Consider the following 21,714-nt stretch of genomic DNA (forward strand, 5'->3'; position numbering starts at 1 on the left):
TGATTTGATCGGTGGAGATCTGCCACCTGAGAATGAGGATGACGATTGGACTTCAGGAGTCTCAGATTGGATTTAAGACAGCCGACGCCCTATTCAGTTGCTGGTGATTCCTTCTGGCTTGTCAGCTCTTGGTTTTCAGCTCTGTTTCAGTCATCTAAAGCTAAGCTTTTCTGCTAATGTTCACACTTGATTTTGTTGGTCTATTCAGTTTTTTGTGTGGTCAGCCAGCCCCAGCTGTTGGCTGTGCTGAATTTCCAATCTTATTTATAACTATTTTGCCAATTTGCTTTTTGTCCCTTACTAGTTTGGTCTCTTTTTGCTCTGTCTCAGAATATTTCAGAGTGCTGATATAGTGGGAGAAGTCTAGTGACTTCAGGGTTAATTTTGCTATCAGAAGTGTTGGACATTATTTTTGTAGGGTTTTTTTCAGGTTGCAGACAGTGTCTTTCCTTTCCTTTCCTTTCTAGTTAGTTTGGGCCCCATTGTTTGCTCAGTCTATTTTCTTGCCTGTGTTTGTGCCTTCATCTTGTTTCACCGTCAATACATGTGTGGGGGCTATCTATTCCTTTGGGGTCTGCTCTGGGGCAGTTCGTTTTCCCCTTTTCATGCTTCAGGCTTATTTAGTCCTCCGGCTGTGACGAAGCATCTAGGAACATCGTAGGTATGCTCCACGGCTGCTGCTGGTTGTGTGGTAGGATCAGAGATCTGCAATCTGCATAGTTACCAACCTCTCTGGTTTTCTGTGAATTAGCTTGTTTTGCTTTTTTCTCCTCAGTTACACATTCATAGCAGAATCACCAGCCATACCGTAGATTCTAGGGTACTCAAAAGCAGGAGAAAGTTGTTAAAAAAAAAAAAAAAGTGTCAGAATTTTTTTTTTTCATATTTTTTCCTCTTTTTTCTCTGGGGTCATAGGAGGATTTTTTTTTCTTTTTCCTAATGGAGATTAAGCAATTGTCTGATCGTGTGGAGCAGCTGGCTGCTGAAGTGCAGGGAATTTCCACCTACCTCATTCAGTCACATGCTGCTGAACCTAAGATCCCTACTCCTGATGTGTTTTCTGGGGATCGGTCTAAATTTCTGAATTTTAAGAATAATTGTAAATTATTTCTGGCCTTGAAGCCTAACTCATCGGGGAGCTCTGTGCAACAGGTTAAAATTGCCATCTCCTTGCTGCGCGGCGATCCCCAGGATTCGGCTTTTTCTCTGACACCTGAAAATCCTATTCTGACTAATGTGGATGCATTTTTTCAAGCCTTGGGTTTGTTGTATGATGAACCTAATGCTGTTGATCAAGCTGAGAGAACCCTGTTGGCATTAAACCAGGGTCAGGATTCTGCAGAGTTATACTGTCAAAAATTCTGAAAGTGGGCGGTCCTTACTACATGGAATGATAGTGCATTGAGATCTATCTTTCGGAAGGGTTTATCAGAGACCGTAAAAGATGTTATGGCGGGATTTCCTGTTCCCTCTGGTCTGGATGATTCTATGTCATTAGCCATTCAAGTAGATCGGCGTTTACGTGAACGTAAAACTACCATGGGAGGCGCTGCCACCTTTTGAACAAACGTCTGAACCTATGCAATGTGATGGTGTTTTGTCTAGGGCGCAACGTCAGGAGTTTAGAAGGCGTAATAAGCTGTGTTTTTTCTGTGGAGACGTCTCTCATACTATTTCTGTCTGCTTAAAATGAGAGAAACGTTTTGCACACACATTTGCTGTGGGCAGTATACAACCTAACTTTCTTTTGGCAATTACTCTGATCTGCTCCTTATCCACGTTTTCCACGAAGGCTTTTGTGGATTCAGGAGCAGCATTGAATCTGATGGATTTGGACTTTGCTAAACGTTGTGGTTTTTCCATGACGCCTCTGCAGACGCCTATTCCTTTGAGGGGTATTGATGCTCTTCCTTTGGCGGAGAGTAAAGCTCAGTTTTGGACCCAGGTGACAATGCAAGTTGCCCCAGACCACCAAGAAAATTGTAAATTTTTGGTGCTGCATAATTTGCATGATACTATTGTTCTGGGTTTTCCTTGGTTGCAAACTCATAATCCAGTTTTGGATTGGAAATCTGGGTCTGTGGTGAGTTGGGGTTGTCAGTGTGTTCTTAGGGATGCTGCTGTTTTCTTCACCTCTCCTCAGTCTCATGATATTCCTGATTATCTAGCCGATTTTTCTGATGTATTTAGTGAGAGCAAGTCTGCGTCTTTGCCTCCTCATAGGAGTTATGACTGTGCAATTGAGTTGATGCCTTGGTGTAAATTTCCCAAGGGTCGGCTTTTCAACCTATCAGTACTCAAACATGATGCTATGCGATCCTATATTAAGGAGTCATTGGAGAAGGGTCATATTAGACCATCCTCGTCACCTTTAAGTGCTGTTTTTTTTGTGGCCAAGAAAGATGGTTAATTAAGACCGTTTATTTATTATCGTTCCCTTAACAAGATGACGGTTAAATATCAGTACCCATTACCTCTGATGTCTGATTTATTCTCCAGAGTTAAGAGTGCCTGCTGGTTTACTAAGCTTGACCTCAGGGGGCGTATAATTTTATTCGCATCAAGCACAGGGATGAATGGAAGATGGAGTTTAATACTACGGAGGGCATTTTGAGTACCTGGTGATGCCTTTTGGGCTCACTAATGCCCCTTCTGTCTTCGAGTCCTTTATGAGTGATATTTTCCATGACTTTGTGGATAAATTTGATCATCTATCTGGATGATATTTTGATCTGTTCTAGTGATTGGCATTCTCATGTGGAACACGTCCGGACTGTGTTCCGGATTTTGCGAGAGAATTCCCTGTTTGTTAAGGGATCGAAATGCCTCTTTGGTGTACAGAGGATTTCATTTTTGGGATTTATCTTATCTCCATCGACTATTGAAATGGACCCGGCCAAGGTACAGGCCACTTATGATTGGGTTCAGCCTACTTCTTTGAAGACCCTCTACAAGTTTTTGGGTTTTGCTAATTTCTATTGTAAATTTATAGGTAATTTTTCTGGTATTGTCAAACCACTGACTGATCTGACCAAGAAGGGTGCTGATGTGCTGAATTGGTCTCCTGAGGCTATCTCAGTATTTCAGGAGCTTAAGCAGAGATTTACTTCAGCTCCAGTTTTACGGCAACCTGATGTCTCACTTCCATTTCAGGTGGAGGTAGATGCTCCTGAGATTGGTGCAGGATCTGTTTTGTCCCAAAAAGTCCCTGTGACTTCTAAGATGAATCCCTGTGCCTTCTTTTCTCGAAAGTTCTCCCCATCTGAATGCCACTATGACGTGGGGAATCGGGAATTGTTGGCCATGAAGTGGGCATTTGAGGAGTGGAGACATTGGTTGGAGGGAGCTAGACATCAAGTTGTGGTCCTCACCGATCACAAGAATTTGGTTTATCTGGAGTCGGCCGAACACTTGAATCCTAGACAGGCTAGATGGGCCTTGTTTTTCATGCGTTTTAATTTTGTTGTCTCTTTTCTTTCGGGCACTAAGAATGTTAAGGCAGACGCCCTTTCTAGGAGTTTTTTTGCCGATTCTCTTAGTGTGACCGAGCCTACTACCATCCTACGTGAGGGGGTAGTTCTTTCTGCCATTTCGCCTGATTTGCGACGCACCCTGGAGGAATTTCAGGAGAATAAACCTGAGCGTTGCCCTATGGGAAAATTGTATGTTCCTGACCAGTGGAGAAAGAGAGTGATGTCTGAAATTCATTGCTCTGCATTGGCTGGTCATCCAGGTATTTTTGGTACCAGAGATTTGGTGAGTCGGTCCTTTTGGTGGCCTGCTTTATCTCGTGACGTCAGGAATTTTGTACAGTCCTGTGGTACTTGTTCTCGGTCTAAACCCTGTTCTCGTTCTAGTGGGTTGCTGATGCCCTTGCCGGTGCCCAAGAGGCTATGGACCCATATCTCAATGGATTTTATTTCTGATCTTCCTGTCTCTCAGAGAATGACTGTTATCTTGTGATTTGTGATAGATTTTCGAAGATGGTCCATCTTGTACCACTCCCAAAGTTGCCATCTTCCGCTGAGTTGGTGCCCTTGTTTTTACAACAGGTGGTTCGGTTACATGGGATTCCTGAGAACATTGTGTCCGACAGAGGAGTCCAATTTGTTTCCAGATTCTGGAAAGCCTTTTGTTCCAATCTAGGAATTCAGTTATCCTTCTCCTCAGCGTTTCATCCCCAGACCAATGGACAGACTGAGAGAACAAACCAGACCTTGGAGTCTTATTTGAGATGTTTTATATCTGCTGATCAGGATGATTGGGTCTCATTTTTGCCCTTGGTCGAATTCGCACTGAACAATAGAGCTAGTTCTGCCACTTTGATGTCACCCTTTTTCTGTAATTTTGGGTTTCATCCTTGATTCTCTTCAGGGCAAGTGGAATCTTCGTCCTGCCCAGGTGTGGACACTGTGGTTAAAAGAATGCAGCAGATATTGGACCAAGTGGTGTATAAGTTGTCACTCTCTCAGGAAAAGGCCCAGCGATTTTCCAACTGGCATAGGACCATTGGTCCCCGGTTTAAAGTGGGAGATATGGTTTGGTTGTCGTCTAAGAATATTCCTATGAAGGTTGCATCTCCTAAATTTAAGCCAAGATTTATTGGTCCTTATTAGATTTTGGAAATTCTTAATCCTGTTTCGTTTCGATTGGCTCTTCCAGTTACGTTCAAGATCCATAACGTATTTCACAAATCTCTGTTGAAGAGGTTTGTTGATCCAGTGGTTCCTATGGCAGCACCTCCTGACCCTGTGTTGGTTGAAGGAAATGTGGAATATGAGGTAGAGAAAATATTGGATTCTCGTTTGGTTAGACGGAGACTCCAGTATTTGGTCAAATGGAAGGGTTATGGTCAGGAGGATAATTCTTGGGTCTCTGCCTCCGATATTCATGCCAATAGATTGGTTCGTGCTTTTCACCGGGCCCATCCTGATCAGCCTGATGGCGTGGATGAGGGTTCGGTGACCCCTCCTCAAGGGGGGGTACTGTTGTGAGTTCATTCTCTGGTTCACCAGTTGTGAGTTCTCTTTCCAGACCCTCTGGTGGTAACAGGAGGTAGTGAGGCTGATTTGATCGGTGGAGATCTGCCACCTGAGAATGAGGATGACGATTGGACTTCAGGAGTCTCAGATTGGATTTAAGACAGCCGACGCCCTATTCAGTTGCTGGTGATTCCTTCTGGCTTGTCAGCTCTTGGTTTTCAGCTCTGTTTCAGTCATCTAAAGCTAAGCTTTTCTGCTAATGTTCACACTTGATTTTGTTGGTCTATTCAGTTTTTTGTGTGGTCAGCCAGCCCCAGCTGTTGGCTGTGCTGAATTTCCAATCTTATTTATAACTATTTTGCCAATTTGCTTTTTGTCCCTTACTAGTTTGGTCTCTTTTTGCTCTGTCTCAGAATATTTCAGAGTGCTGATATAGTGGGAGAAGTCTAGTGACTTCAGGGTTAATTTTGCTATCAGAAGTGTTGGACATTATTTTTGTAGGGTTTTTTTCAGGTTGCAGACAGTGTCTTTCCTTTCCTTTCCTTTCTAGTTAGTTTGGGCCCCATTGTTTGCTCAGTCTATTTTCTTGCCTGTGTTTGTGCCTTCATCTTGTTTCACCGTCAATACATGTGTGGGGGCTATCTATTCCTTTGGGGTCTGCTCTGGGGCAGTTCGTTTTCCCCTTTTCATGCTTCAGGCTTATTTAGTCCTCCGGCTGTGACGAAGCATCTAGGAACATCGTAGGTATGCTCCACGGCTGCTGCTGGTTGTGTGGTAGGATCAGAGATCTGCAATCTGCATAGTTACCAACCTCTCTGGTTTTCTGTGAATTAGCTTGTTTTGCTTTTTTCTCCTCAGTTACACATTCATAGCAGAATCACCAGCCATACCGTAGATTCTAGGGTACTCAAAAGCAGGAGAAAGTTGTTAAAAAAAAAAAAAAGTGTCAGAATTTTTTTTTTTCATATTTTTTCCTCTTTTTTCTCTGGGGTCATAGGAGGATTTTTTTTTCTTTTTCCTAATGGAGATTAAGCAATTGTCTGATCGTGTGGAGCAGCTGGCTGCTGAAGTGCAGGGAATTTCCACCTACCTCATTCAGTCACATGCTGCTGAACCTAAGATCCCTACTCCTGATGTGTTTTCTGGGGATCGGTCTAAATTTCTGAATTTTAAGAATAATTGTAAATTATTTCTGGCCTTGAAGCCTAACTCATCGGGGAGCTCTGTGCAACAGGTTAAAATTGCCATCTCCTTGCTGCGCGGCGATCCCCAGGATTCGGCTTTTTCTCTGACACCTGAAAATCCTATTCTGACTAATGTGGATGCATTTTTTCAAGCCTTGGGTTTGTTGTATGATGAACCTAATGCTGTTGATCAAGCTGAGAGAACCCTGTTGGCATTAAACCAGGGTCAGGATTCTGCAGAGTTATACTATCAAAAATTCTGAAAGTGGGCGGTCCTTACTACATGGAATGATAGTGCATTGAGATCTATCTTTCGGAAGGGTTTATCAGAGACCGTAAAAGATGTTATGGCGGGATTTCCTGTTCCCTCTGGTCTGGATGATTCTATGTCATTAGCCATTCAAGTAGATCGGCGTTTACGTGAACGTAAAACTACCATGGGAGGCGCTGCCACCTTTTGAACAAACGTCTGAACCTATGCAATGTGATGGTGTTTTGTCTAGGGCGCAACGTCAGGAGTTTAGAAGGCGTAATAAGCTGTGTTTTTTCTGTGGAGACGTCTCTCATACTATTTCTGTCTGCTTAAAATGAGAGAAACGTTTTGCACACACATTTGCTGTGGGCAGTATACAACCTAACTTTCTTTTGGCAATTACTCTGATCTGCTCCTTATCCACGTTTTCCACGAAGGCTTTTGTGGATTCAGGAGCAGCATTGAATCTGATGGATTTGGACTTTGCTAAACGTTGTGGTTTTTCCATGACGCCTCTGCAGACGCCTATTCCTTTGAGGGGTATTGATGCTCTTCCTTTGGCGGAGAGTAAAGCTCAGTTTTGGACCCAGGTGACAATGCAAGTTGCCCCAGACCACCAAGAAAATTGTAAATTTTTGGTGCTGCATAATTTGCATGATACTATTGTTCTGGGTTTTCCTTGGTTGCAAACTCATAATCCAGTTTTGGATTGGAAATCTGGGTCTGTGGTGAGTTGGGGTTGTCAGTGTGTTCTTAGGGATGCTGCTGTTTTCTTCACCTCTCCTCAGTCTCATGATATTCCTGATTATCTAGCCGATTTTTCTGATGTATTTAGTGAGAGCAAGTCTGCGTCTTTGCCTCCTCATAGGAGTTATGACTGTGCAATTGAGTTGATGCCTGGGTGTAAATTTCCCTAGGGTCGGCTTTTCAACCTATCAGTACTCAAACATGATGCTATGCGATCCTATATTAAGGAGTCATTGGAGAAGGGTCATATTAGACCATCCTCGTCACCTTTAAGTGCTGTTTTTTTTGTGGCCAAGAAAGATGGTTAATTAAGACCGTTTATTTATTATCGTTCCCTTAACAAGATGACGGTTAAATATCAGTACCCATTACCTCTGATGTCTGATTTATTCTCCAGAGTTAAGAGTGCCTGCTGGTTTACTAAGCTTGACCTCAGGGGGCGTATAATTTTATTCGCATCAAGCACAGGGATGAATGGAAGATGGAGTTTAATACTACGGAGGGACATTTTGAGTACCTGGTGATGCCTTTTGGGCTCACTAATGCCCCTTCTGTCTTCGAGTCCTTTATGAGTGATATTTTCCATGACTTTGTGGATAAATTTGATCATCTATCTGGATGATATTTTGATCTGTTCTAGTGATTGGCATTCTCATGTGGAACACGTCCGGACTGTGTTCCGGATTTTGCGAGAGAATTCCCTGTTTGTTAAGGGATCGAAATGCCTCTTTGGTGTACAGAGGATTTCATTTTTGGGATTTATCTTATCTCCATCGACTATTGAAATGGACCCGGCCAAGGTACAGGCCACTTATGATTGGGTTCAGCCTACTTCTTTGAAGACCCTCTACAAGTTTTTGGGTTTTGCTAATTTCTATTGTAAATTTATAGGTAATTTTTCTGGTATTGTCAAACCACTGACTGATCTGACCAAGAAGGGTGCTGATGTGCTGAATTGGTCTCCTGAGGCTATCTCAGTATTTCAGGAGCTTAAGCAGAGATTTTATTCAGCTCCAGTTTTACGGCAACCTGATGTCTCACTTCCATTTCAGGTGGAGGTAGATGCTCCTGAGATTGGTGCAGGATCTGTTTTGTCCCAAAAAGTCCCTGTGACTTCTAAGATGAATCCCTGTGCCTTCTTTTCTCGAAAGTTCTCCCCATCTGAATGCCACTATGACGTGGGGAATCGGGAATTGTTGGCCATGAAGTGGGCATTTGAGGAGTGGAGACATTGGTTGGAGGGAGCTAGACATCAAGTTGTGGTCCTCACCGATCACAAGAATTTGGTTTATCTGGAGTCGGCCGAACACTTGAATCCTAGACAGGCTAGATGGGCCTTGTTTTTCATGCGTTTTAATTTTGTTGTCTCTTTTCTTTCGGGCACTAAGAATGTTAAGGCAGACGCCCTTTCTAGGAGTTTTTTTGCCGATTCTCTTAGTGTGACCGAGCCTACTACCATCCTACGTGAGGGGGTAGTTCTTTCTGCCATTTCGCCCGATTTGTGACGCACCCTGGAGGAATTTCAGGAGAATAAACCTGAGCGTTGCCCTATGGGAAAATTGTATGTTCCTGACCAGTGGAGAAAGAGAGTGATGTCTGAAATTCATTGCTCTGCATTGGCTGGTCATCCAGGTATTTTTGGTACCAGAGATTTGGTGAGTCGGTCCTTTTGGTGGCCTGCTTTATCTCGTGACGTCAGGAATTTTGTACAGTCCTGTGGTACTTGTTCTCGGTCTAAACCCTGTTCTCGTTCTAGTGGGTTGCTGATGCCCTTGCCGGTGCCCAAGAGGCTATGGACCCATATCTCAATGGATTTTATTTCTGATCTTCCTGTCTCTCAGAGAATGACTGTTATCTTGTGATTTGTGATAGATTTTCGAAGATGGTCCATCTTGTACCACTCCCAAAGTTGCCATCTTCCGCTGAGTTGGTGCCCTTGTTTTTACAACAGGTGGTTCGGTTACATGGGATTCCTGAGAACATTGTGTCCGACAGAGGAGTCCAATTTGTTTCCAGATTCTGGAAAGCCTTTTGTTCCAATCTAGGAATTCAGTTATCCTTCTCCTCAGCGTTTCATCCCCAGACCAATGGACAGACTGAGAGAACAAACCAGACCTTGGAGTCTTATTTGAGATGTTTTATATCTGCTGATCAGGATGATTGGGTCTCATTTTTGCCCTTGGTCGAATTCGCACTGAACAATAGAGCTAGTTCTGCCACTTTGATGTCACCCTTTTTCTGTAATTTTGGATTTCATCCTCGATTCTCTTCAGGGCAAGTGGAATCTTCGTCCTGCCCAGGTGTGGACACTGTGGTTAAAAGAATGCAGCAGATATTGGACCAAGTGGTGTATAAGTTGTCACTCTCTCAGGAAAAGGCCCAGCGATTTTCCAACTGGCATAGGACCATTGGTCCCCGGTTTAAAGTGGGAGATATGGTTTGGTTGTCGTCTAAGAATATTCCTATGAAGGTTGCATCTCCTAAATTTAAGCCAAGATTTATTGGTCCTTATTAGATTTTGGAAATTCTTAATCCTGTTTCGTTTCGATTGGCTCTTCCAGTTACGTTCAAGATCCATAACGTATTTCACAAATCTCTGTTGAAGAGGTTTGTTGAGCCAGTAGTTCCTATGGCAGCACCTCCTGACCCTGTGTTGGTTGAAGGAAATGTGGAATATGAGGTAGAGAAAATATTGGATTCTCGTTTGGTTAGACGGAGACTCCAGTATTTGGTCAAATGGAAGGGTTATGGTCAGGAGGATAATTCTTGGGTCTCTGCCTCCGATATTCATGCCAATAGATTGGTTCGTGCTTTTCACCGGGCCCATCCTGATCAGCCTGATGGCGTGGATGAGGGTTCGGTGACCCCTCCTCAAGGGGGGTACTGTTATGAGTTCATTCTCTGGTTCACCAGTTGTGAGTTCTCTTTCCAGACCCTCTGGTGGTAGCAGGAGGTAGTGAGGCTGATTTGATCGGTGGAGATCTGCCACCTGAGAATGAGGATGACGATTGGACCTCAGGAGTCTCAGATTGGATTTAAGACAGCCGACGCCCTATTCAGTTGCTGGTGATTCCTTCTGGCTTGTCAGCTCTTGGTTTTCAGCTCTGTTTCAGTCATCTAAAGCTAAGCTTTTCTGCTAATGTTCACACTTGATTTAGTTGGTCTATTCAGTTTTTTGTGTGGTCAGCCAGCCCCAGCTGTTGGCTGTGCTGAATTTCCAATCTTATTTATCACTATTTTGCCAATTTGCTTTTTGTCCCTTACTAGTTTGGTCTCTTTTTGCTCTGTCTCAGAATATTTCAGAGTGCTGATATAGTGGGAGAAGTCTAGTGACTTCAGGGTTAATTTTGCTATCAGAAGTGTTGGACATTATTTTTGTAGGGTTTTTTGCAGGTTGCAGACAGTGTCTTTCCTTTCCTTTCCTTTCTAGTTAGTTTGGGCCCCATCGTTTGCTCAGTCTATTTTCTTGCCTGTGTTTGTGCCTTCATCTTGTTTCACCGTCAATACATGTGTGGGGGCTATCTATTCCTTTGGGGTCTGCTCTGGGGCAGTTAGTTTTCCCCTTTTCATGCTTCAGGCTTATTTAGTCCTCCGGCTGTGACGAAGCATCTAGGAACATCGTAGGTATGCTCCACGGCTGCTGCTGGTTGTGTGGTAGGATCAGAGATCTGCAATCTGCATAGTTACCAACCTCTCTGGTTTTCTGTGAATTAGCTTGTTTTGCTTTTTTCTCCTCAGTTACACATTCATAGCAGAATCACCAGCCATACCGTAGATTCTAGGGTACTCAAAAGCAGGAGAAAGTTGTTAAAAAAACAAAAGTGTCAGAATTTTTTTTTTTCATATTTTTTCCTCTTTTTTCTCTGGGGTCATAGGAGGATTTTTTTTTTCTTTTTCCTAATGGAGATTAAGCAATTGTCTGATCGTGTGGAGCAGCTGGCTGCTGAAGTGCAGGGAATTTCCACCTACCTCATTCAGTCACATGCTGCTGAACCTAAGATCCCTACTCGTGATGTGTTTTCTGGGGATCGGTCTAAATTTCTGAATTTTAAGAATAATTGTAAATTATTTCTTGCCTTGAAGCCTAACTCATCGGGGAGCTCTGTGCAACAGGTTAAAATTGTCATCTCCTTGCTGCGCGGCGATCCCCAGGATTCGGCTTTTTCTCTGACACCTGAAAATCCTATTCTGACTAATGTGGATGCATTTTTTCATGCCTTGGGTTTGTTGTATGATGAACCTAATGCTGTTGATCAAGCTGAGAGAACCCTGTTGGCATTAAACCAGGGTCAGGATTCTGCAGAGTTATACTGTCAAAAATTCTGAAAGTGGGTGGTCCTTACTACATGGAATGATAGTGCATTGAGATCTATCTTTTGGAAGGGTTTATCAGAGACCGTAAAAGATGTTATGGTGGGATTTCCTGTTCCCTCTGGTCTGGATGATTCTATGTCATTAGCCATTCAAGTTGATCGGCGTTTACGTGAACGTAAAACTACCATGGGAGGCGCTGCCACCTTTTGAACAAACGTCTGAACCTATGCAATGTGATGGTGTTTTGTCTAGGGCGCAACGTCAGGAGTTTAGAAGGCGTAATAAGCTGTGTTTTTTCTGTGGAGACGTCTCTCATACTATTTCTGTCTGCTTAAAACGAGAGAAACGTTTTGCACACACATTTGCTGTGGGCAGTATACAACCTAACTTTCTTTTGGCAATTACTCTGATCTGCTCCTTATCCACGTTTTCCACGAAGGCTTTTGTGGATTCAGGAGCAGCATTGAATCTGATGGATTTGGACTTTGCTAAACGTTGTGGTTTTTCCATGACGCCTCTGCAGACGCCTATTCCTTTGCTCTTCCTTTGATGCTCTTCCTTTGGCGGAGAATAAAGCTCAGTTTTGGACCCAGGTGACAATGCAAGTTGCCCCAGACCACCAAGAAAATTGTAAATTTTTGGTGCTGCATAATTTGCATGATACTATTGTTCTGGGTTTTCCTTGGTTGCAAACTCATAATCCAGTTTTGGATTGGAAATCTGGGTCTGTGGTGAGTTGAGGTTGTCAGTGTGTTCTTAGGGATGCTGCTGTTTTCTCCACCTCTCCTCAGTCTCATGATATTCCTGATTATCTAGCCGATTTTTCTGATGTATTTAGTGAGAGCAAGTCTGCGTCTTTGCCTCCTCATAGGAGTTATGACTGTGCAATTGAGTTGATGCCTGGGTGTAAATTTCCCAAGGGTCGGCTTTTCAACCTATCAGTACCCAAACATGATGCTATGCGATCCTATATTAAGGAGTCATTGGAGAAGGGTCATATTAGACCATCCTTGTCACCTTTAGGTGCTGGTTTTTTTTTGTGGCCAAGAAAGATGGTTCATTAAGACTGTGTATTGATTATCGTTCCCTTAACAAGATGACGGTTAAATATCAGTACCCATTACCTCTGATGTCTGATTTATTCTCCAGAGTTAAGAGTGCCTGCTGGTTTACTAAGCTTGACCTCAGGGGGGTGTATAATCTTATTCGCATCAAGCACAGGGATGAATGGAAGATGGAGTTTAATACTACGGAGGGACATTTTGAGTACCTGGTGATGCCTTTTGGGCTCACTAATGCCCCTTCTGTCTTCCAGTCCTTTATGAGTGATATTTTCCGTGACTTTGTGGATAAATTTGATCATCTATCTGGATGATATTTTGATCTGTTCTAGTGATTGGCATTCTCATGTGGAACACGTCCGGACTGTGTTCCGGATTTTGCGAGAGAATTCCCTGTTTGTTAAGGGATCGAAATGCCTCTTTGGTGTACAGAGGATTTCATTTTTGGGATTTATCTTATCTCCATCGACTATTGAAATGGACCCGGCCAAGGTACAGGCCACTTATGATTGGGTTCAGCCTACTTCTTTGAAGACCCTCTACAAGTTTTTGGGTTTTGCTAATTTCTATTGTAAATTTATAGGTAATTTTTCTGGTATTGTCAAACCACTGACTGATCTGACCAAGAAGGGCGCTGATGTGCTGAATTGGTCTCCTGAGGCTATCTCAGTATTTCAGGAGCTTAAGCAGAGATTTACTTCAGCTCCAGTTTTACGGCAACCTGATGTCTCACTTCCATTTCACGTGGAGGTAGATGCTCCTGAGATTGGTGCAGGATCTGTTTTGTCCCAAAAAGTCCCTGTGACTTCTAAGATGAATCCCTGTGCCTTCTTTTCTCAAAAGTTCTCCCCATCTGAATGCCACTATGACGTGGGGAATCGGGAATTGTTGGCCATGAAGTGGGCATTTGAGGAGTGGAGACATTGGTTGGAGGGAGCTAGACATCAAGTTGTGGTCCTCACCGATCACAAGAATTTGGTTTATCTGGAGTCGGCCGAACACTTGAATCCTAGACAGGCTAGATGGGCCTTGTTTTTCACGCGTTTTAATTTTGTGGTCTCTTTTCTTTCGGGCACTAAGAATGTTAAGGCAGATGCCCTTTCTAGGAGTTTTTTTGCCGATTCTCTTAGTGTGACCGAGCCTACTACCATCCTACGTGAGGGGGTAGTTCTTTCTGCCATTTCGCCCGATTTGTGACGCACCCTGGAGGAATTTCAGGAGAATAAACCTGAGCGTTGCCCTATGGGAAAATTGTATGTTTCTGACCAGTGGAGAAAGAGAGTGATGTCTGAAATTCATTGCTCCGCATTGGCTGGTCATCCAGGTATTTTTGGTACCAGAGATTTGGTGAGTCGGTCCTTTTGGTGGCCTGCATTATCTCGTGACGTCAGGAATTTTGTACAGTCCTGTGGTACTTGTTCTCGGTCTAAACCCTGTTCTCGTTCTAGTGGGTTGCTGATACCCTTGCCGGTGCCCAAGAGGCTATGGACCCATATCTCAATGGATTTTATTTCTGATCTTCCTGTCTCTCAGAGAATGACTGTTATCTTGTGATTTGTGATAGATTTTCGAAGATGGTCCATCTTGTACCACTCCCAAAGTTGCCATCTTCCGCTGAGTTGGTGCCCTTGTTTTTACAACAGGTGGTTCGGTTACATGGGATTCCTGAGAACATTGTGTCCGACAGAGTAGTCCAATTTGTTTCCAGATTCTGGAAAGCCTTTTGTTCCAATCTTGGAATTCAGTTATCCTTCTCCTCGCCGTTTCATCCCCAGACCAATGGACAGACTGAGAGAACAAACCAGACCTTGGAGTCTTATTTGAGATGTTTTATATCTGCTGATCAGGATGATTGGGTCTCATTTTTGCCCTTGGTCGAATTCGCACTGAACAATAGAGCTAGTTCTGCCACTTTGATGTCACCCTTTTTCTGTAATTTTGGGTTTCATCCTCGATTCTCTTCAGGGCAAGTGGAATCTTCGTCCTGCCCAGGTGTGGACACTGTGGTTAAAAGAATGCAGCAGATATTGGACCAAGTGGTGTATAAGTTGTCACTCTCTCAGGAAAAGGCCCAGCGATTTTCCAACTGGCATAGGACCATTGGTCCCCGGTTTAAAGTGGCAGATATGGTTTGGTTGTCGTCTAAGAATATTCCTATGAAGGTTGCATCTCCTAAATTTAAGCCAAGATTTATTGGTCCTTATTAGATTTTGGAAATTCTTAATCCTGTTTCGTTTCAAATGGCTCTTCCAGTTACGTTCAAGATCCATAACATATTTCACAAATCTCTGTTGAAGAGGTTTGTTGAGCCAGTGGTTCCTATGGCAGCACCTCCTGACCCTGTGTTGGTTGAAGGAAATGTGGAATATGAGGTAGAGAAAATATTGGATTCTCGTTTGGTTAGACGGAGACTCCAGTATTTGGTCAAATGGAAGGGTTATGGTCAGGAGGATAATTCTTGGGTCTCTGCCTCCGATATTCATGCCAATAGATTGGTTCGTGCTTTTCACCGGGCCCATCCTGATCAGCCTGATGGCGTGGATGAGGGTTCGGTGACCCCTCCTCAAGGGGGGGTACTGTTGTGAGTTCATTCTCTGGTTCACCAGTTGTGAGTTCTCTTTCCAGACCCTCTGGTGGTAACAGGAGGTTGTGAGGCTGATTTGATCGGTGGAGATCTGCCACCTGAGAATGAGGATGACGATTTGACCTCAGGAGTCTCAGATTGGATTTAAGACAGCCAACGCCCTATTCAGTTGCTGGTGATTCCTTCTGGCTTGTCAGCTCTTGGTTTTCAGCTCTGTTTCAGTCATCTAAAGCTAAGCTTTTCTGCTAATGTTCACACTTGATTTTGTTGGTCTATTCAGTTTTTTGTGTGGTCAACCAGCCCCAGCTGTTGGCTGTGCTGAATTTCCAATCTTATTTATCACTATTTTGCCAATTTGCTTTTTGTCCCTTACTAGTTTGGTCTCTTTTTGCTCTGTCTCAGAATATTTCAGAGTGCTGATATAGTGGGAGAAGTCTAGTGACTTCAGGGTTAATTTTGCTATCAGAAGTGTTGGACATTATTTTTGTAGGGTTTTTTGCAGGTTGCAGACAGTGTCTTTCCTTTCCTTTCCTTTCTAGTTAGTTTGGGCCCCATCGTTTGCTCAGTCTATTTTCTTGCCTGTGTTTGTGCCTTCATCTTGTTTCACCGTCAATACATGTGTGGGGGCTATCTATTCCTTTGGGGTCTGCTCTGGGGCAGTTAGTTTTCCCCTTTTCATGCTTCAGGCTTATTTAGTCCTCCGGCTGTGACGAAGCATCTAGGAACATCGTAGGTATGCTCCACGGCTGCTGCTGGTTGTGTGGTAGGATCAGAGATCTGCAATCTGCATAGTTACCAACCTCTCTGGTTTTCTGTGAATTAGCTTGTTTTGCTTTTTTCTCCTCAGTTACACATTCATAGCAGAATCACCAGCCATACCGTAGATTCTAGGGTACTCAAAAGCAGGAGAAAGTTGTTAAAAAAAAAAAGTGTCAGAATTTTTTTTTTTCATATTTTTTCCTCTTTTTTCTCTGGGGTCATAGCAGGATTTTTTTTTCTTTTTCCTAATGGAGATTAAGCAATTGTCTGATCGTGTGGAGCAGCTGGCTGCTGAAGTGCAGGGAATTTCCACCTACCTCATTCAGTCACATGCTGCTGAACCTAAGATCCCTACTCCTGATGTGTTTTCTGGGGATCGGTCTAAATTTCTGAATTTTAAGAATAATTGTAAATTATTTCTGGCCTTGAAGCCTAACTCATCGGGGAGCTCTGTGCAACAGGTTAAAATTGTCATCTCCTTGCTGCGCGGCGATCCCCAGGATTCGGCTTTTTCTCTGACACCTGAAAATCCTATTCTGACTAATGTGGATGCATTTTTTCAAGCCTTGGGTTTGTTGTATGATGAACCTAATGCTGTTGATCAAGCTGAGAGAACCCTGTTGGCATTAAACCAGGGTCAGGATTCTGCAGAGTTATACTGTCAAAAATTCTGAAAGTGGGCGGTCCTTACTACATGGAATGATAGTGCATTGAGATCTATCTTTCGGAAGGGTTTATCAGAGACCGTAAAAGATGTTATGGTGGGATTTCCTGTTCCCTCTGGTCTGGATGATTCTATGTCATTAGCAATTCAAGTTGATCGGCATTTACGTGAACATAAAACTACCATGGGAGGCGCTGCCACCTTTTGAACAAACGTCTGAACCTATGCAATGTGATGGTGTTTTGTCTAGGGCGCAACGTCAGGAGTTTAGAAGGCGTAATAAGCTGTGTTTTTTCTGTGGAGACGTCTCTCATACTATTTCTGTCTGCTTAAAACGAGAGAAACGTTTTGCACACACATTTGCTGTGGGCAGTATACAACCTAACTTTCTTTTGGCAATTACTCTGATCTGCTCCTTATCCACGTTTTCCACGAAGGCTTTTGTGGATTCAGGAGCAGCATTGAATCTGATGGATTTGGACTTTGCTAAACGTTGTGGTTTTTCCATGACACCTCTGCAGACGCCTATTCCTTTGAGGGGTATTGATGCTCTTCCTTTGGCGGAGAATAAAGCTCAGTTTTGGACCCAGGTGACAATGCAAGTTGCCCCAGACCACCAAGAAAATTGTACATTTTTGGTGCTGCATAATTTGCATGATACTATTGTTCTGGGTTTTCCTTGGTTGCAAACTCATAATCCAGTTTTGGATTGGAAATTTGTGTCTGTGGTGAGTTGCGGTTGTCAGTGTGTTCTTAGGGATGCTGCTGTTTTCTCAACCTCTCCTCAGTCTCATGATATTCCTGATTATCTAGACGATTTTTCTGATGTATTTAGTGAGAGCAAGTCTGCGTCTTTGCCTCCTCATAGGAGTTATGACTGTGCAATTGAGTTGATGCCTGGGTGTAAATTTCCCAAGGGTCGGCTTTTCAACCTATCAGTACTCAAACATGATGTTATGCGATCCTATATTAAGGAGTCATTGGAGAAGGGTCATATTAGACCATCCTCGTCACCTTTAGGTGCTGTTTTTTTTTGTGGCCAAGAAAGATGGTTCATTAAGACCGTGTATTGATTATCGTTCCCTTAACAACATGACGGTTAAATATCAGTACCCATTACCTCTGATGTCTGATTTATTCTCCAGAGTTAAGAGTGCCTGCTGGTTTACTAAGCTTGACCTAAGGGGGGCATATAATTTTATTCGCATCAAGCACAGGGATGAATGGAAGATGGAGTTTAATACTACAGAGGGACATTTTGAGTACCTGGTGATGCCTTTTGGGCTCACTAATGCCCCTTCTGTCTTTCAGTCCTTTATGAGTGATGTTTTCCGTGACTTTGTGGATAAATTTGATCATCTATCTGGATGATATTTTGATCTGTTCTAGTGATTGGCATTCTCATGTGGAACACGTCCGGACTGTGTTCCAGATTTTGCGAGAGAATTCCCTGTTTGTTAAGGGATCGAAATGCCTCTTTGGTGTACAGAGGATTTCATTTTTGGGATTTATCTTATCTCCATCGACTATTGAAATGGACCCGGCCAAGGTACAGGCCACTTATGATTGGGTTCAGCCTACTTCTTTGAAGACCCTCTACAAGTTTTTGGGTTTTGCTAATTTCTATTGTAAATTTATAGGTAATTTTTCTGGTATTGTCAAACCACTGACTGATCTGACCAAGAAGGGCGCTGATGTGCTGAATTGGTCTCCTGAGGCTATCTCAGTATTTCAGGAGCTTAAGCAGAGATTTTATTCAGCTCCAGTTTTACGGCAACCTGATGTCTCACTTCCATTTCAGGTGGAGGTAGATGCTCCTGAGATTGGTGCAGGAGCTGTTTTGTCCCAAAAAGTCCCTGTGACTTCTAAGATGAATCCCTGTGCCTTCTTTTCTCGAAAGTTCTCCCCATCTGAATGCCACTATGACGTGGGGAATCGGGAATTGTTGGCCATGAAGTGGGCATTTGAGGAGTGGAGACATTGGTTGGAGGGAGCTAGACATCAAGTTGTGGTCCTCACCGATCACAAGAATTTGGTTTATCTGGAGTCGGCCGAACACTTGAATCCTAGACAGGCTAGATTGGCCTTGTTTTTCACGCGTTTTAATTTTGTGGTCTCTTTTCTTTCGGGCACTAAGAATTTTAAGGCAGACGCCCTTTCTAGGAGTTTTTTTGCCGATTCTCTTAGTGTGACCGAGCCTACTACCATCCTACGTGAGGGGGTAGTTCTTTCTGCCATTTCGCCCGATTTGTGACGCACCCTGGAGGAATTTCAGGAGAATAAACCTGAGCGTTGCCCTATGGGAAAATTGTATTTTCCTGACCAGTGGAGAAAGAGAGTGATGTCTGAAATTCATTGCTCCGCATTGGCTGGTCATCCAGGTATTTTTGGTACCAGAGATTTGGTGAGTCGGTCCTTTTGGTGGCCTGCTTTATCTCGTGACGTCAGGAATTTTATACAGTCCTGTGGTACTTGTTCTCGGTCTAAACCCTGTTCACGTTAGAACGTGGGTTGCTGATGCCCTTGCCGGTGCCCAAGAGGCTATGGACCCATATCTCAATGGATTTTATTTCTGATCTTCCTGTCTCTCAGAGAATGACTGTTATCTTGTGATTTGTGATAGATTTTCGAAGATGGTCTATCTTGTACCACTCCCAAAGTTGCCATCTTCCGCTGAGTTGGTGCCCTTGTTTTTACAACAGGTGGTTCGGTTACATGGGATTCCTGAGAACATTGTGTCCGACAGAGGAGTCCAATTTGTTTCCAGATTCTGGAAAGCCTTTTGTTCCAGTCTAGGAATTCAGTTATCCTTCTCCTCAGCGTTTCATCCCCAGACCAATGGACAGACTGAGAGAACAAACCAGACCTTGGAGTCTTATTTGAGATGTTTTATATCTGCTGATCAGGATGATTGGGTCTCATTTTTGCCCTTGGTCGAATTCGCACTGAACAATAGAGCTAGTTCTGCCACTTTGATGTCACCCTTTTTCTGTAATTTTGGGTTTCATCCTCGATTCTCTTCAGGGCAAGTGGAATCTTCGTCCTGCCCAGGTGTGGACACTGTGGTTAAAAGAATGCAGCAGATATTGGACCAAGTGGGGTATAAGTTGTCACTCTCTCAGGAAAAGGCCCAGCGATTTTCCAACTGGCATAAGACCATTGGTCCCCGGTTTAAAGTGGGAGATATGGTTTGGTTGTCGTCTAAGAATATTCCTATGAAGGTTGCATCTCCTAAATTTAAGCCAAGATTTATTGGTCCTTATTAGATTTTGGAAATTCTTAATCCTGTTTCGTTTCGATTGGCTCTTCCAGTTACGTTCAAGATCCATAACATATTTCACAAATCTCTGTTGAAGAGGTTTGTTGAGCCAGTGGTTCCTATGGCAGCACCTCCTGACCCTGTGTTGGTTGAAGGAAATGTGGAATATGAGGTAGAGAAAATATTGGATTCTCGTTTGGTTAGACGGAGACTCCAGTATTTGGTCAAATGGAAGGGTTATGGTCAGGAGGATAATTCTTGGGTCTCTGCCTCCGATATTCATGCCAATAGATTGGTTCGTGCTTTTCACCGGGCCCATCCTGATCAGCCTGATGGCGTGGATGAGGGTTCGGTGACCCCTCCTCAAGGGGGTGTACTGTTGTGAGTTCATTCTCTGGTTCACCAGTTGTGAGTTCTCTTTCCAGACCCTCTGGTGGTAACAGGAGGTAGTGAGGCTGATTTGATCGGTGGAGATCTGCCACCTGAGAATGAGGATGACGATTGGACCTCAGGAGTCTCAGATTGGATTTAAGACAGCCGACGCCCTATTCAGTTGCTGGTGATTCCTTCTGGCTTGTCAGCTCTTGGTTTTCAGCTCTGTTTCAGTCATCTAAAGCTAAGCTTTTCTGCTAATGTTCACACTTGATTTTGTTGGTCTTTTCAGTTTTTTGTGTGGTCAGCCAGCCCCAGCTGTTGGCTGTGCTGAATTTCCAATCTTATTTATCACTATTTTGCCAATTTGCTTTTTGTCCCTTACTAGTTTGGTCTCTTTTTGCTCTGTCTGAGAATATTTCAGAGTGCTGATATAGTGGGAGAAGTCTAGTGACTTCAGGGTTAATTTTGCTATCAGAAGGGTTGGATATTATTTTTGTAGGGTTTTTTGCAGGTTGCAGACAGTGTCTTTCCTTTCCTTTCCTTTCTAGTTAGTTTGGGCCCCATCGTTTGCTCAGTCTATTTTCTTGCCTGTGTTTGTGCCTTCATCTTGTTTCACCGTCAATACATGTGTGGGGGCTATCTATTCCTTTGGGGTCTGCTCTGGGGCAGTTAGTTTTCCCCTTTTCATGCTTCAGGCTTATTTAGTCCTCCGGCTGTGACAAAGCATCTAAGAACATCGTAGGTATGCTCCACGGCTGCTGCTGGTTGTGTGGTAGGATCAGAGATCTGCAATCTGCATAGTTACCAACCTCTCTGGTTTTCTGTGAATTAGCTTGTTTTGCTTTTTTCTCCTCAGTTACACATTCATAGCAGAATCACCAGCCATACCGTAGATTCTAGGGTACTCAAAAGCAGGAGAAAGTTGTTAAAAAAAAAAAGTGTCAGAATTTTTTTTTTTCATATTTTTTCCTCTTTTTTCTCTGGGGTCATAGGAGGATTTTTTTTTCTTTTTCCTAATGGAGATTAAGCAATTGTCTGATCGTGTGGAGCAGCTGGCTGCTGAAGTGCAGGGAATTTCCACCTACCTCATTCAGTCACATGCTGCTGAACCTAAGTTCCCTACTCCTGATGTGTTTTCTGGGGATCGGTCTAAATTTCTGAATTTTAAGAATAATTGTAAATTATTTCTGGCCTTGAAGCCTAACTCATCGGGGAGCTCTGTGCAACAGGTTAAAATTGTCATCTCCTTGCTGCGCGGCGATCCCCAGGATTCGGCTTTTTCTCTGACACCTGAAAATCCTACTCTGACTAATGTGGATGCATTTTTTCAAGCCTTGGGTTTGTTGTATGATGAACCTAATGCTGTTGATCAAGCTGAGAGAACCCTGTTGGCATTAAACCAGGGTCAGGATTCTGCAGAGTTATACTGTCAAAAATTCTGAAAGTGGGCGGTCCTTACTACATGGAATGATAGTGCATTGAGATCTATCTTTCGGAAGGGTTTATCAGAGACCGTAAAAGATGTTATGGTG

The sequence above is a fragment of the Dendrobates tinctorius genome, unplaced genomic scaffold, assembly GCF_039654945.1.
Source record: "Dendrobates tinctorius isolate UK_male_01 unplaced genomic scaffold, ASM3965494v1 ptg000094l, whole genome shotgun sequence".
NCBI classification, from domain to species: Eukaryota; Metazoa; Chordata; class Amphibia; order Anura; family Dendrobatidae; genus Dendrobates; species Dendrobates tinctorius.